Source organism: Rhinolophus sinicus, linkage group LG13, assembly GCF_036562045.2.
Source record: "Rhinolophus sinicus isolate RSC01 linkage group LG13, ASM3656204v1, whole genome shotgun sequence".
NCBI classification, from domain to species: domain Eukaryota; kingdom Metazoa; phylum Chordata; class Mammalia; order Chiroptera; family Rhinolophidae; genus Rhinolophus; species Rhinolophus sinicus.
Genome location: NC_133762.1, coordinates 39,294,664 through 39,307,248, shown reverse-complemented (window position 1 = coordinate 39,307,248; position 12,585 = coordinate 39,294,664).

The following is a 12,585-nucleotide window of genomic DNA, read 5'->3' as shown; positions in this document are numbered from 1 at the left end:
AACAAAGGTGAAGAAAGCACAGAAACTGGGACCACGACTCCCAAGATGAAAATTTCTACACAGGCTTTGACCACCACTCCCAAGATGAAAATTTCTACACAGGCTTTGACCACCACTCCCAAGATGAAAATTTCTACACAGGCTTTGACCACCACTCCCAAGATGAAAATTTCTACACAGGCTTTGACCACCACTCCCAAGATGAAAATTTCTACACAGGCTTTGACCACCACTCCCAAGATGAAAATTTCTACACAGGCTTTGACCACCACTCCCAAGATGAAAATTTCTACATCGGCTTTGACTACGACTTCCAAGATGAAAATTTCTACACAGGCTTCGATCACGACTTCCAAGATGAAAATTTCTACATAGGCTTTGACTTTAACTTCAACTTTGACACATCCTCTTAAGAGCAGCAGTGGTGCAACTAATTAACATTTCCTGCTGGGTATGGAACACTACAGGTAACCATTAGGAATAATATTCAGGGAGCCAATTCTACTGATGTTATTTCACTGAAGACAATTCTATTGGGGATTGGGTGAACTGAAGAAGGACATGATGCTACTGCCAAGACAAGAGCCAAGAGAATTACCTTACAATCAGAAACGTAGAAAGAGAAGTGTAGAGAAGATAGAGGGATTCTCTTCATCAGGTTCAATTCTTTATCTGTCTTCCTCACATGTATTAAAATATATGGTCTAATATTTGGTCTCAAGTGAACATTTGTGTGTCTGTGTATTTTTCCATGCTTCTCCCCCACGCCCCCCCAAAAAAGTTGAAGGCCACAGTGTGGAGCTGCCTTTTTGGTTGAGACTTGGATTTTGATTTTATTAATGCCTGAACCACCACTATCATATATGGAAGAATGTATGAAGGTACATAAAAAGTCTTCCCTTCGCCACACCCCACCTTTTATTGTAAGCTCTGATTTTAAATCCCTGTCTGTATCCTGAGGTCAAATTTTGTTTAAGGCTTCAACTAGGAACTATTCCAATTAAAGTTAGAGACTACCTCATTTGGCACAAACACTGATTTAACTAGATAGAGTCAAAAGTGGGACTTGCCTTGAAAGCATATCATATAAAATTAAAAGTTACATCACAAATTCTACTTAACTTCCCAATGTTATTTCCACTCCAAAGTCCAACTTTTAACTATGGTGACCTCATTGCATGCTTCTCCAGATCTTCATGTCCATGAATGCTAGTTGTGTGTAGGGCACCTTTGGTTTGTGTACCTATATGCATGTGAGTGCTGTTTGTACGACAACTGATGGGTCAGCAAGTTTGCTCTCTGATATCATAGAGAAGCAGTTATTAACTACAAGACTGATTAATTATTAACACGTTGGGCTAAGGCTGGAGTGCTACTGAGAGCCACAGTATCAGATCCCTAAATGTCTCAGAATCAAGAAGGTTTATTCCTCTAATTCATTTTATTTTTGTCTAGATCAAGCTGCCACGGCTGTAGTTTGGATATTGGCCATCAGACTACTGATCTTTCAGTAAACCTCATATTCCAATAGATCTTTGACCATTGGACAAATCATCCAAGTTTGCCTGGTACTGAGGGTCTTCCCAGATGATGGGAATTAGAGTACCCAAGTCTTTAGCAAACCCGGACAAATTGATCACCTTCTCCCAAATGTACCTTGGCCGAAATTTCTCTTCCCTCAAGTCTTTGTGTGACTGAAACCTCATCATACAGGTCACATGTCAACTCTTCACAGAGGCATTCTTTCACCATAAAGACCTCCCTAGACCACCTGTCTACCTCAGCCCAGAGTACTCTTTTTCCATATCTTTGCCTCAAATGTCATCTTCTTAGAAACAATCCTTGGTTATGAGACTACTCCTTACTTTAATTTGTATTATTTTCTTCCTATCACTTAAACTCTTTGAAATTATTTGGCATATTTCTTTGCTCTCCTTCTGAATTATTGAGTTATTTACTTATGTATGGCCACCATAACCACCATAATGTACATATAATCATGACACCTTGATCTTGCTCATGGCTCTGTTCCAAGCTGCTAGACCAGTTTTTGCACATGGTAAATGCTCAATAAAAACTTGAGAACATGTTGTTCATGCAATCATCTCAATAAATATGAGAAAGTCACACAATATAAATTAGTGGTATTCAATGTCAGTTTCCTTGTTTTGATATATGTTTTGATAGGAGCAATGGATTTGGAGTCAGATGGACTAAAGTCCCGTTCCTGACTCCATGACTTACCAGTGGGGTGACCTTAAGAGAGTCACTTGACTTCTCTGAGCTTCAGTTTTCTATTTCATAGAATGGTCTTTATCAATTTTCTAACACAAACTTTAGCTATTTGTATACCATCCTACAAACTTTTTTTTGCCATATCATCTGTAAGCTGTAGTATAATTCACTTAATATTTTTTTATATAAACCAACACAGTCCATTTACTTAAATCCATATTTGACAACATCCTATGTGATGTTATCTCAAAACTCACCACATCAAAAGCTAGTGATATTTTTCTTAAATGACTATAAAATAAAAATTATTAAACACATATACTTATTTTACCACCTTAAGTTATCACTCATGCTACCAGTGACATGGGTCACATATTTCAGGAGACACTACTTTAAGCCCAAAAACTTGACCTTACAGATGAAGAAAGTGGTGTCTTATACACAAAAAGACAGAAACAAACTTTCAGATCTGAAGGTCTCTTAGGATGTAAATCACAATTCCCTATCACATAGCAAAAAAATTTCAAAGTCCTTGAAAGGGCCCTGAAGATCTGACATGATGTAGCTCTGCCTACCTCTGTGATTTTGGTTTCTTTTATTTATTCTGCTCACTATTTCAGGCACACTTGACTTTTTACTCTTGCTAGGATATCTACCACTTTCGTTCTTCAAAGCCTTTGCTCTTGCTGCTTTCTCTGCTTGAAAGATTCTAGATATCCCTGTGGCTAACTTCCTCAGTACATTTAGGTTTCTACTCAATGTCACTTCCTCAGAGAGCCTTTTTTTTTTTTTTAAATAGCCTGTTCAAACCACACACACACACACACACACACACACACACACACACACACATATCATATGCTCTATCCCTTCCCCTACTTTTATTTTTCTTTATAGTACTTGTCACCACCTGGCATTATATGTTTGTTGTCTCTCTCCCTCACCAGAATGGCAGGACCTTGCTTTCTACTCTTAAACCCAGTGCCTAGAACTGTGCCTAGTATATAGGTCCTTAATAAGTCCTCTCTGAAGAATCTGAGAGAAGTGGTCATGCAGACTTCGTTTGTAGCATTTAGACACTGGGAGCCACCACTTCTCCCAGACAGTCCTACCATTTCCAGAAGGTTCCAATCATTGGAGTTCTTTTCAATTAGTTTAAATCTGCCCCCCCCCCCTGCAATTTCTACCACATGCCTTTCAGAAGATAGCAACTAGAACTCTCTTGAGTTCATTACTGCTTTTTAGGTTAAACAGGCCTCCCCTTTCATCATTACACAGGTATAATCCTCTGGGATGATAGAAAGAACATGTGCTCTGAGGACAGGTAAACAAATCTGATTCTAGAACTCATTCCTAAGTACTGTGTAACCCTGTGCAAAGCACATCTGCTTATCAGGGATCTTGTGAGGATTCTGGTGGATCATGTATGTAAATTTATCATAGTTACTGACAGTGAAAGTTCAGTACCTAGCTTCATGCTCACTTCTTTTCTGGAGAAGATACCACCTGGATATCAAGGGAGAAGCAGATTTCCTGAACCCCATCAAGCTGTTACTAATACCTGCTGAATCTAGGAAGAAGAGAGTAGAATAGAAGAACATTGGACCCATCAAAAAGTGTAAAATGATGATAAGACAGACCAAGGATTCAAAAAAAAGAAAATCCAGTGAACTCATAAACTTCCTGATGGAGCCCAGGCAGTGCCCCCCTTCCATGCCCTCTTTGTTGGAGAACCCACAGGAAATGTTTTTGTTTTATCTTTGAGGCTAGAGTCCAAGAAAGTCCTAGAAGCAGCTAATATTAAGGATTTAGAATGACAAATAAAGAGAAAAATGCAGAGTTAGAAACTCTGACTTAGAATTAGAAACTCTGGACTATGAGTTGGTTATGAGGTCTCTCAGTCTGTTTCTTTCTTTGTCATAGTGTAACCCTAGGCAATTCTCTTCCACTCTCTGGGCCTGCATTTTTTAAGCTGAGAAATGCCAATTCTAAGATCTATTAGTATCAGTAAATACCATATTTGCATTCATCCATTCATTGTTTTCAACAAATATTCACTGCACACTCTGGACATATAGAAATCCCCGCCAGTCCCTATTTTCAGGGGTCTCACCATTTTAAAAGATGCCCTCAATGGTTAGTCTGATAGGGGAGATGAACTAGAAAAATACTTAGTTCCAACTCATCATGATAACATTATGACAGAAAGAAGGAAGGAGAGAGGCTGTGAGAACCTAAGGGAGGGGGTTAAACTATCCAAGGAGAGGAACAGGAAAAGCTCCTTGAAAAGTGGGTCCATTCTCACCATAATGCCACCAACTTGTGTAGGACTTGTATATACCCTGCTAATGCTTTCCACCCTCCCAGATGATGTCTAGAGAAGACTCTGAACATTGGATGGTCAATTTATATTGCTGGCCTGCAGGCTGATGTTCTGGGTAGTGGAATATTCTGTTCTTCTCTGAATTATTGTCCATACCTCAGCCCTACCCAAGTCAATAAAATGCAGAGTGAAGACCTACCTTCCCTAACACATTCAGTAGGCTGCCAGATCATTCCTCACCCCTTTCAGGGTACATTAAAATCTTGTTCCTGGCTCAGGCTTCTCCAGGTAACCAGACTATCTAGAGGAGGAAAAGGTAGTAGGAATGCAGTCCTACTCATAGAATCATTGGAAAGCTGAACATGTGTGGAAGTGAGGACAGCCCATGGGATGGCTGAGATCTAGTGAAAACCCTTATAATTAATATGCCCCGTAATAAGGGCAGTCTGTCACCCTTGACCATGATGGTGCTTCTCATTAGGGAACCTGGTGAATATCAGCAGAAGCCAGGGTATCTTATACAAAGTCCCTTCCATATGCAGAAGCAACCCCATCATTTGTAGTGTCCTTAACACCCGTGGCCTAAATGTCAACAGGCTCTCATCCCAGGCATTTCTCATATCACCCTTACTTCCAATTGATACCACCTCTTGCAGTATCCAGTCCCATTACTTCACCTCTCCATTGTTGTTTGGCTTTGAAAGCCCCTTTAAAGCAATCAGAGGAGGCATCTGGCTCTTGTCTTAGAATATATAGTGAAAAATGTGTAGGTTGGTGTTGGATATCTACAGGCTCAAGGTGGTGCTGTGGTTAAGGCAGAAGATTCTGGATTCCAGATTGAACACAGCCGGAGTTCTCCAACAATACAATAGTCTTCACGGCCAAGTGGTGAATCACTGGCTAATGGAAATGTTCCCATTTAAGCTTCCTGGGGATTCTAGAGTTTGTGATTTTTAATTCCATGAGTTTCCTTTTGATCATTGCTATTGGAAGTTGCATCTTCTCTTGGATCAGCTTTTCAAACTGAAAGTCTTTGTCAATCATTCAGTTGTTCTAGAAGCAAAAAGAAGGTAATTCTAGGCTAACCCTGAGTTGGTTTCAGCCTAGCTTAATCTCTGTTGAGGGCAACTGGAATAGAGAAGGGAGTTACAGATGCAAACGACATTTTGGAGAATGAATCTGCACATTGACTTATGGAATCAGAGTCATGTCGATTCTGATTTTTCCAGTCTGAACATCCTGGTGAGAAAAAGAGAATTTGGAATTCTCTACCAAGAGGGGAGTTTGTAGGGAAAAAAACAAGTAGAAGGATTCTGTAATTTAAACCAAGATACTCTGATCTCTCAACCCAATGTACTGGGGAAGCTGAGTCTGCGTTCTGTGTTTTATTGACGTAGGTAGGGCTAAATCACAAACAATAAATCATATAAGGGCAGAGTGTTACACCATCCATAACATCAACCTGCAGGTCAGCAATATAAATTGATTATCCAATGTTCAAAATCCTGCTCTAGACATCATCTGGGAAATGCATTTAGGACAATGCCTGGCACATGGTAGGTGCCCAACAAATCTATGTTGAGTAATAATGAATGGAAAGGGGGCGAAATAATCGAAGGTATAGGCCCACTCCTTGGCAAGCACCTAGATTTGGGGACAAGGAGGAACTAGTATTGATGAGACTGTGAAAAATTATAGAGATGGAAACATCATAAGCATAGAGATAAAGTCCAATTGGAGGGAGATAAATACTCATATCTACTACATGTCAAGACCAGCAGCAGGCATTCTAAATGCACAGATTTATCAAATCTTCCCAAGAATGCCACTACATTTCAGTAGTTCATTCTAACTATTATTACTACAGTTACCAACATCCTTAATATAATTGTGTTTATTCTTTTTCATCTCTTTGTTTATTTTAATAGACGGAGGGGTCCAAAAATGCAATTATAGAATTGGCAGGTGCAGGATATCTTGCAAAGGATATGAGAAGAAAGAAAAATGTGAGGGGGGAAAACATTACTGCATCCCTCTAATAAAGCAGAAATCATCAGATCTTCCCAAGAAACAAGAGACAACACGTAAGACTATGACAAGTATAACTAAATATCTATTTAAGGCTCATGACAAAAGAATTTTAACAGTTATTATAACGAGTCAGTGAAATGACTAAGGCACCTGCATGGTACTTAGATCCCTAGATTCTTGCTGGGTCCTCACATGGTCCATTAAAGAAAATATGCTCATTATATCTTATCCATCTAGTCCTCTGTAGCCTAAACATCAGGTTGTCCCAGGATATGACTGATGTTACAGGCTCTGGATCCTGAATTCCTAAGCCTCTGACTGGGTGCTACTAGGTCCCCGAATGTGGAAGTTTCCCGTGCTAATGCAAATTCCACCTTGGCCACACACTTTCACCTAATGTCTCATCCTGGATTGTTGAGATAGGCCAGTGTAATCCAGAGGTCTTCTCTTACCTATTTTGCTCGAGGTTTAGCCCAAGGCTCTGCCTCATGGTCTCCCTCTTAGAATTTATCCGTTACCCCAATCCCCTATTCACTCTTTGCTGTCCAAAGATTGGCATGCCCTCTGACCAGGAGGCAACCATTTCTGCCCCACCCAAATAGAAGGGAAAAATAGGAATAAAGAAAAGAAAAGATAGGAAAAGAAAATAAAGGAAAAGAAACAAAACTCAACATTTACTGAGAACTTACTGTGTGCAAAGCCTTGTCCTAAGCACTTTGCATACATAACCTCATTTTGTCCTAACAACAGCTCCATGAGGTTGGCACTACAGGCATACCTTGGAGATACTGCATGTTGAGTTCCAAACTGAATCAAAATAAAGCATATATTGCAAGAAAGTGAGTCACACAAATTGTTTGGTTTCCCAGTGCATATAAATGTTATGTTTACAATATACTGTAGTCTATTAATTGCATAATAGCATTATGTTTAAAAAATAATGTACATACCTTAATTTTAAAAATATTTCATTACTAAAAAATGCTAACCATCATCTGAGCCTTCAGCAAGTTATAATCATTTTCCTGGTGGTTGCCACAAATCTTCAGTTCGCAAAAAAAAGCAATGCCTGTGATGTGCAATAAAGCAGAGTGCAATAAAGCGAGGTATGGCTTATAGTGAGTGTATTGTGTCCCTTTTCCAGAAGAGGAAACTAAGTCTCAGAGAGTTTAAGTGACTTGCCCCAAAGGACACAGATGGCTAGCTCAGTAGCAGGACTGTGAACATTTGGTGTCCACGTTCAGACATTATGCTTCCTCAAAATGGAAAATGATTGTTGCCATAAGAAAAACTTCCCTTCGCTCTTCCCACCCAGAGCCCACTCTCTTAATGTGGAAGGTATGGTGAAAGGGAAAGCTTTGTGAGCTTTCTCGTGGTTAAAATGTGTGACAAACTCAGCACTAATTGGTATATCCAGGCACAAATAGAAATTATCCTGAGTTGCAGTTAAGGAGGGAGTTGTTCCCACTTAGCAGACAGTTTTCATTTAAAGTCCAAGCCAATCAGGTCTAACGTTAAAAATTATCCTTAGCCTCTGTTAACGTCTTTGTCTAGACAACAGAATCCAAAGACAAGGAACAGCAGTCATCAGAATAATGACAGCTCCTAACGTGTTTCTCAACCCATTTCTCAAAGTACTGCCACATCAGTTCTCGCACTTTCCCCCACTGCAATGCTAGGAAGTAACGTTCATGTCCCAAACCTGAAGGGTCCTTCGGATATCTGGAGAGTGGATCAGAGACTGGATCTCAGGTTACCTAGGCTCCATGACTGCAATTCATACTTCAGCTTTCACCCAGACCACACTAATGGCTGCAGAAAATCCTTAGAAGCCACCTGTTCTTGTAACCAAGAGTTTTTATGTATTTTTGGCCAGAGAAATTATGCCCACAAATGGGCCCAGGAGTGTTAAGAGTTGGGTAAACATGACTCCAGGTCCTTAGTCCTAAAGAAATGAACAGCGTGCAGGGGAAATCCACATGCACTAATAGGATGTGACTAGGTCACCTTAGTACTTGAGGCCTCAGTTTGCCCATCCCCCAAATGGAAATGTTGGACTAGATTATAAACTATGGCTTCAGAAGATTCCACCTTAGAGAGCAGACATGGAGGACGGAAAGAGACCGAGAAACAGGAAAGTGGCTCAACCTAAGTACTCAAACCATAATCCTAAAACACGTCTTAGATGCCTTCTTCTTCCTCACTGTCCACCCCCACATCTTGTTAGCCACAAAGGCTTTCCAAGTCTGCCGCCATAACACCTGTTCTCATCCCTGCCTATACTATTCTAATTCAGCCATCATCTTTCCTTGCCCATTATTATTGGCTAAATTATGTCTCCTCAAAATTCATGTTGAAGTCCTAATCCCCTGTACCTAAGAATGTGACTGTGTTTGGATATAGGGTCCAGATTTAAAGAGGTAATTAAGTTAAAATGAGATCATTAGGGTGGACCCTAATACAATAGGACTGACATCTTTATAAGAAGAGAAGATTAGGACACAGATACACACAGAAGGGAAACCACTTGAAGACACATAGAGAAGAGGGCCATATGTACAAGCCAAGAAGAGAGGCCTCAGAAGAAACCAACGCTGCCAACACCTTGGTCTTGAACTTTTAGTCTACAGAATCATGAGAAAAAAAGTTTTCTGTTGTTTAAGTCAATCAGTCTATGGTGCTTTGTTGTGGCAGCCCTAGCAAATTAGTGCACACATACTATAACATTCGTATCCTATTGGTCTCTTTGTCTCCCATTATAACTCTGACACTCCAGTCTTTCTACACAGTTGCTGGGGGTTCACATCTAAAACCCATTTAACATTTTAATATTTTCTTTCGAACCCTTCAAAAGCTGTACAATGATTACAGGAATCAATTTTAAACTTCCTTTATGATGATCTCCCACCCACCTTGGTAGTCTCTCTTTCAATTTCCACCACGGACCTCATAAGCAACTTGTGTTCTTGGGAACTGATCTGTTTCTTCCCCCCTTTTTTATAGGCTTCCCCTTTTGCTGGGAAGATTCTTCTTGCAAACCAGACTTATGCTTCTGTGTAAACAACGCCTAAACAGTACTGTTAACTGCACTAAGCCACATATATTCATTCCTTTTTTCTCCCCAGAGAGACATTATTTTTTTTTTCACAAATAAAAATTGTATAATTCAAGATATGGTGATTTGATATACAATGTGATGATTTGATATATGTATACACATTTCTGTTATGCATATGCTTAAAATGAGTATGATGAAGCATATGAGGGCTGACAATTAAGTTTGCGAACTCATCCTAGAAAAAGTACTACATACCTCATTGCTGAATATCACTACGGTGACCTTCGAAGTACTCCCCTTGGGAAGCTATGCACTGATGCCAGCGCCTAGTCCACCCTTCAGAGCAATTTTGGAACTCTTTTTCTGGAATGGCCATCAGAGCTGTCGTCGTACTACACTTGATGTCCTGAATGTCATCAAAATGTTTTCCTTTCAATATTTCCTTTGTCTTCAGGTAAAGAAAGAAGTCATTGGGGGACAGATCAGGTGAGTAAGGGACAGGAGATGTTCCAATACAGTGATTTGTTTACTGGCTGAAAACTCCCTCACAGACAGTGCCGTGTGAGCTGGTGCGTTGTCGTGATGCAAGAGCTCCTTCGCGACCATTTTTGCACACACGTTTCTCATGCCAAGATTTTCAGCTAAGATCTTCTTAACTGTTTCTCTATCGGTGTTTACTTCATCTGCTATGCTTCTCACAGTCAGCTGATGATTTTGACGCATAATTCAACAAATTTCTGCAATGTTTTTGTCAGTTCTGCTCATTACTGGCCGCCCTGACCTCTCTTCATCAGTGACGCGTTCTCTCCTCTCAGAAAAATGTTTAATCCATTTGTACACTGCCGTTTTCTTCATGGTGTTATCCCCATAAACTTGGACTAACCTGTCCCTGATTTCACTTCTGCCAACTTTAACAAGAAATTTAATGTTTGCTCGTTGCTCTAATTCAAGCTCAGACATTCTCGTGATGGCACACAAAATCACGCAACCACAATAATGAATGCCACTCAGCAAGACACTGCCACATATTGACACGAACACAGCTGTGAGACACTGATATACCAAGGTTATGAAACCTTACCAAGCTGTTTGTACTGTGCTACCAATGTAAGTGCACAGTGGCAAGTTTGTGGATTTAATTGCGAGAACTCGTATGGCCTACATATGTTCAATTTTTCATTTATGTACCTACCAGCCGTATATGAGGATTCCAGTTGCTCCACATCCTCACCACCATATGGAATTGTCATGTGCTCAGCCATTTTGGCATATGCTGAGTAACAGCTCGCTGAGGTTTTAATTGGCTTTTCCTTGATAGCTAATGAGTATTGACACCCAGTCATATGTTTAGTGGCCATTTAAGTACCTAATTTTGTGAAGTGCCTACCCATGTCTTTTTCACTATGTGTGGTAAGCAAGGTAAAATATAAACTCCCTTCCTCTGTACCCACTACATATACTGAACTATCCCAGCATTTTATTTGCTTTCTTGACCACAGCCTTTTACCAAATTCTATGGCTCACACCCAACTTCCCTCCTCCAATCACGAATCTTCATAGAATAAAAGACACACACAGGAGGAATGCAATTTTATAGTGAAAATATTTGACAAGAAGATTTCCAGAAAGGGAAAATGTTGAGAATCTTCAGCAAAAAACTTGACTTGAGGTAGTGATGTTTTTTTAAGGTTTTATTAAAAATATAGCTAACATACAATATTATGTTAGTTTCAGGGGTATGCCATAATTATTCAACATTTATATACCTAAAGAAGTGATCACCACGATAAGTCCTGCAACCATCTGACCCTGTACTATACTATCACAATATAATTGACTAAATTCTCTATGCTGTATATTACATCCCCATGACTTATTTTGTACCTGGAAATGTTAACCTTCTATTCCCCTTCACCTTTTTCCCCCTTTTGTACTTTTTCAATTACAGTTGACATTCAATATTACTTTGTATTAGTTTCAGCATAGTGGTTAGACATTTATATAATTTAAAAAGTGATTCCGCTGACTAGTCTAGTACCCACCTGGCACTATACATAGTTATTACCATATTATTGACTATATTCCCCATGCTGTACATTATATCCCCATGATTTATTTGTTTTATACCTCTTATTCCCCTTCCCTTCTTAAAATTTGTTAATTACAGTTGACATTCAATATTATTTGATATTAGGTTCAGTATACAGCATAGTGATTAGACATTTATGTAGTTTAAGAAGTGATGTCCCTGACTAGTCTAGTACCCACCTAGCACTATGCATAGTTATTACTGTCATTGACTATATTTCCTATGCTTTACTTTACATCCCCATGACTATTTTCTAACTACCAATTTGCACATTTTAATCCCTTTGCCTATTCATCCTGCCCCCAACCCCCTCCCATCTATCACTCCAACAAATCTAGTTCCCATCAGCCACCATACATAGTTATTATTATATTCTTGACTATATTCTTTATGCTATACTCTACAACCCCATAACGACTTTGTAACAACCAATTTGTACTTCTTAATCCCTTCCCGGTTTTTCACCCATACCCACAACCCCCTTCCTATCTGGAAACCATCAAAATGTTTTCTGTAGCTATGTGTTTGTTTGTATTTTGTTTGTTAATTTTGTTCTTTAGATTCCACATACAAGTGAAATCACATGGCATCTGTCTTGCTCCGTCTGATATACTCCACTCAGCACAACACCCTCCAGGTCCATCCATGCCACCACAGATGGCAAGAACACATTCCCTTCCATGGCCAAGCAATATTCCATTGTATATGTAGTGTACCACCTCCTCTTTATCCATTCGTCCATCGATGGACACCAGGTTGCCTCCACATCATTGTAAACAATGCTGCAATGAACATGTGGATGCACACATCCCCTCAAAGTAACATTTTGGGTTTCTTTGATAAATACCC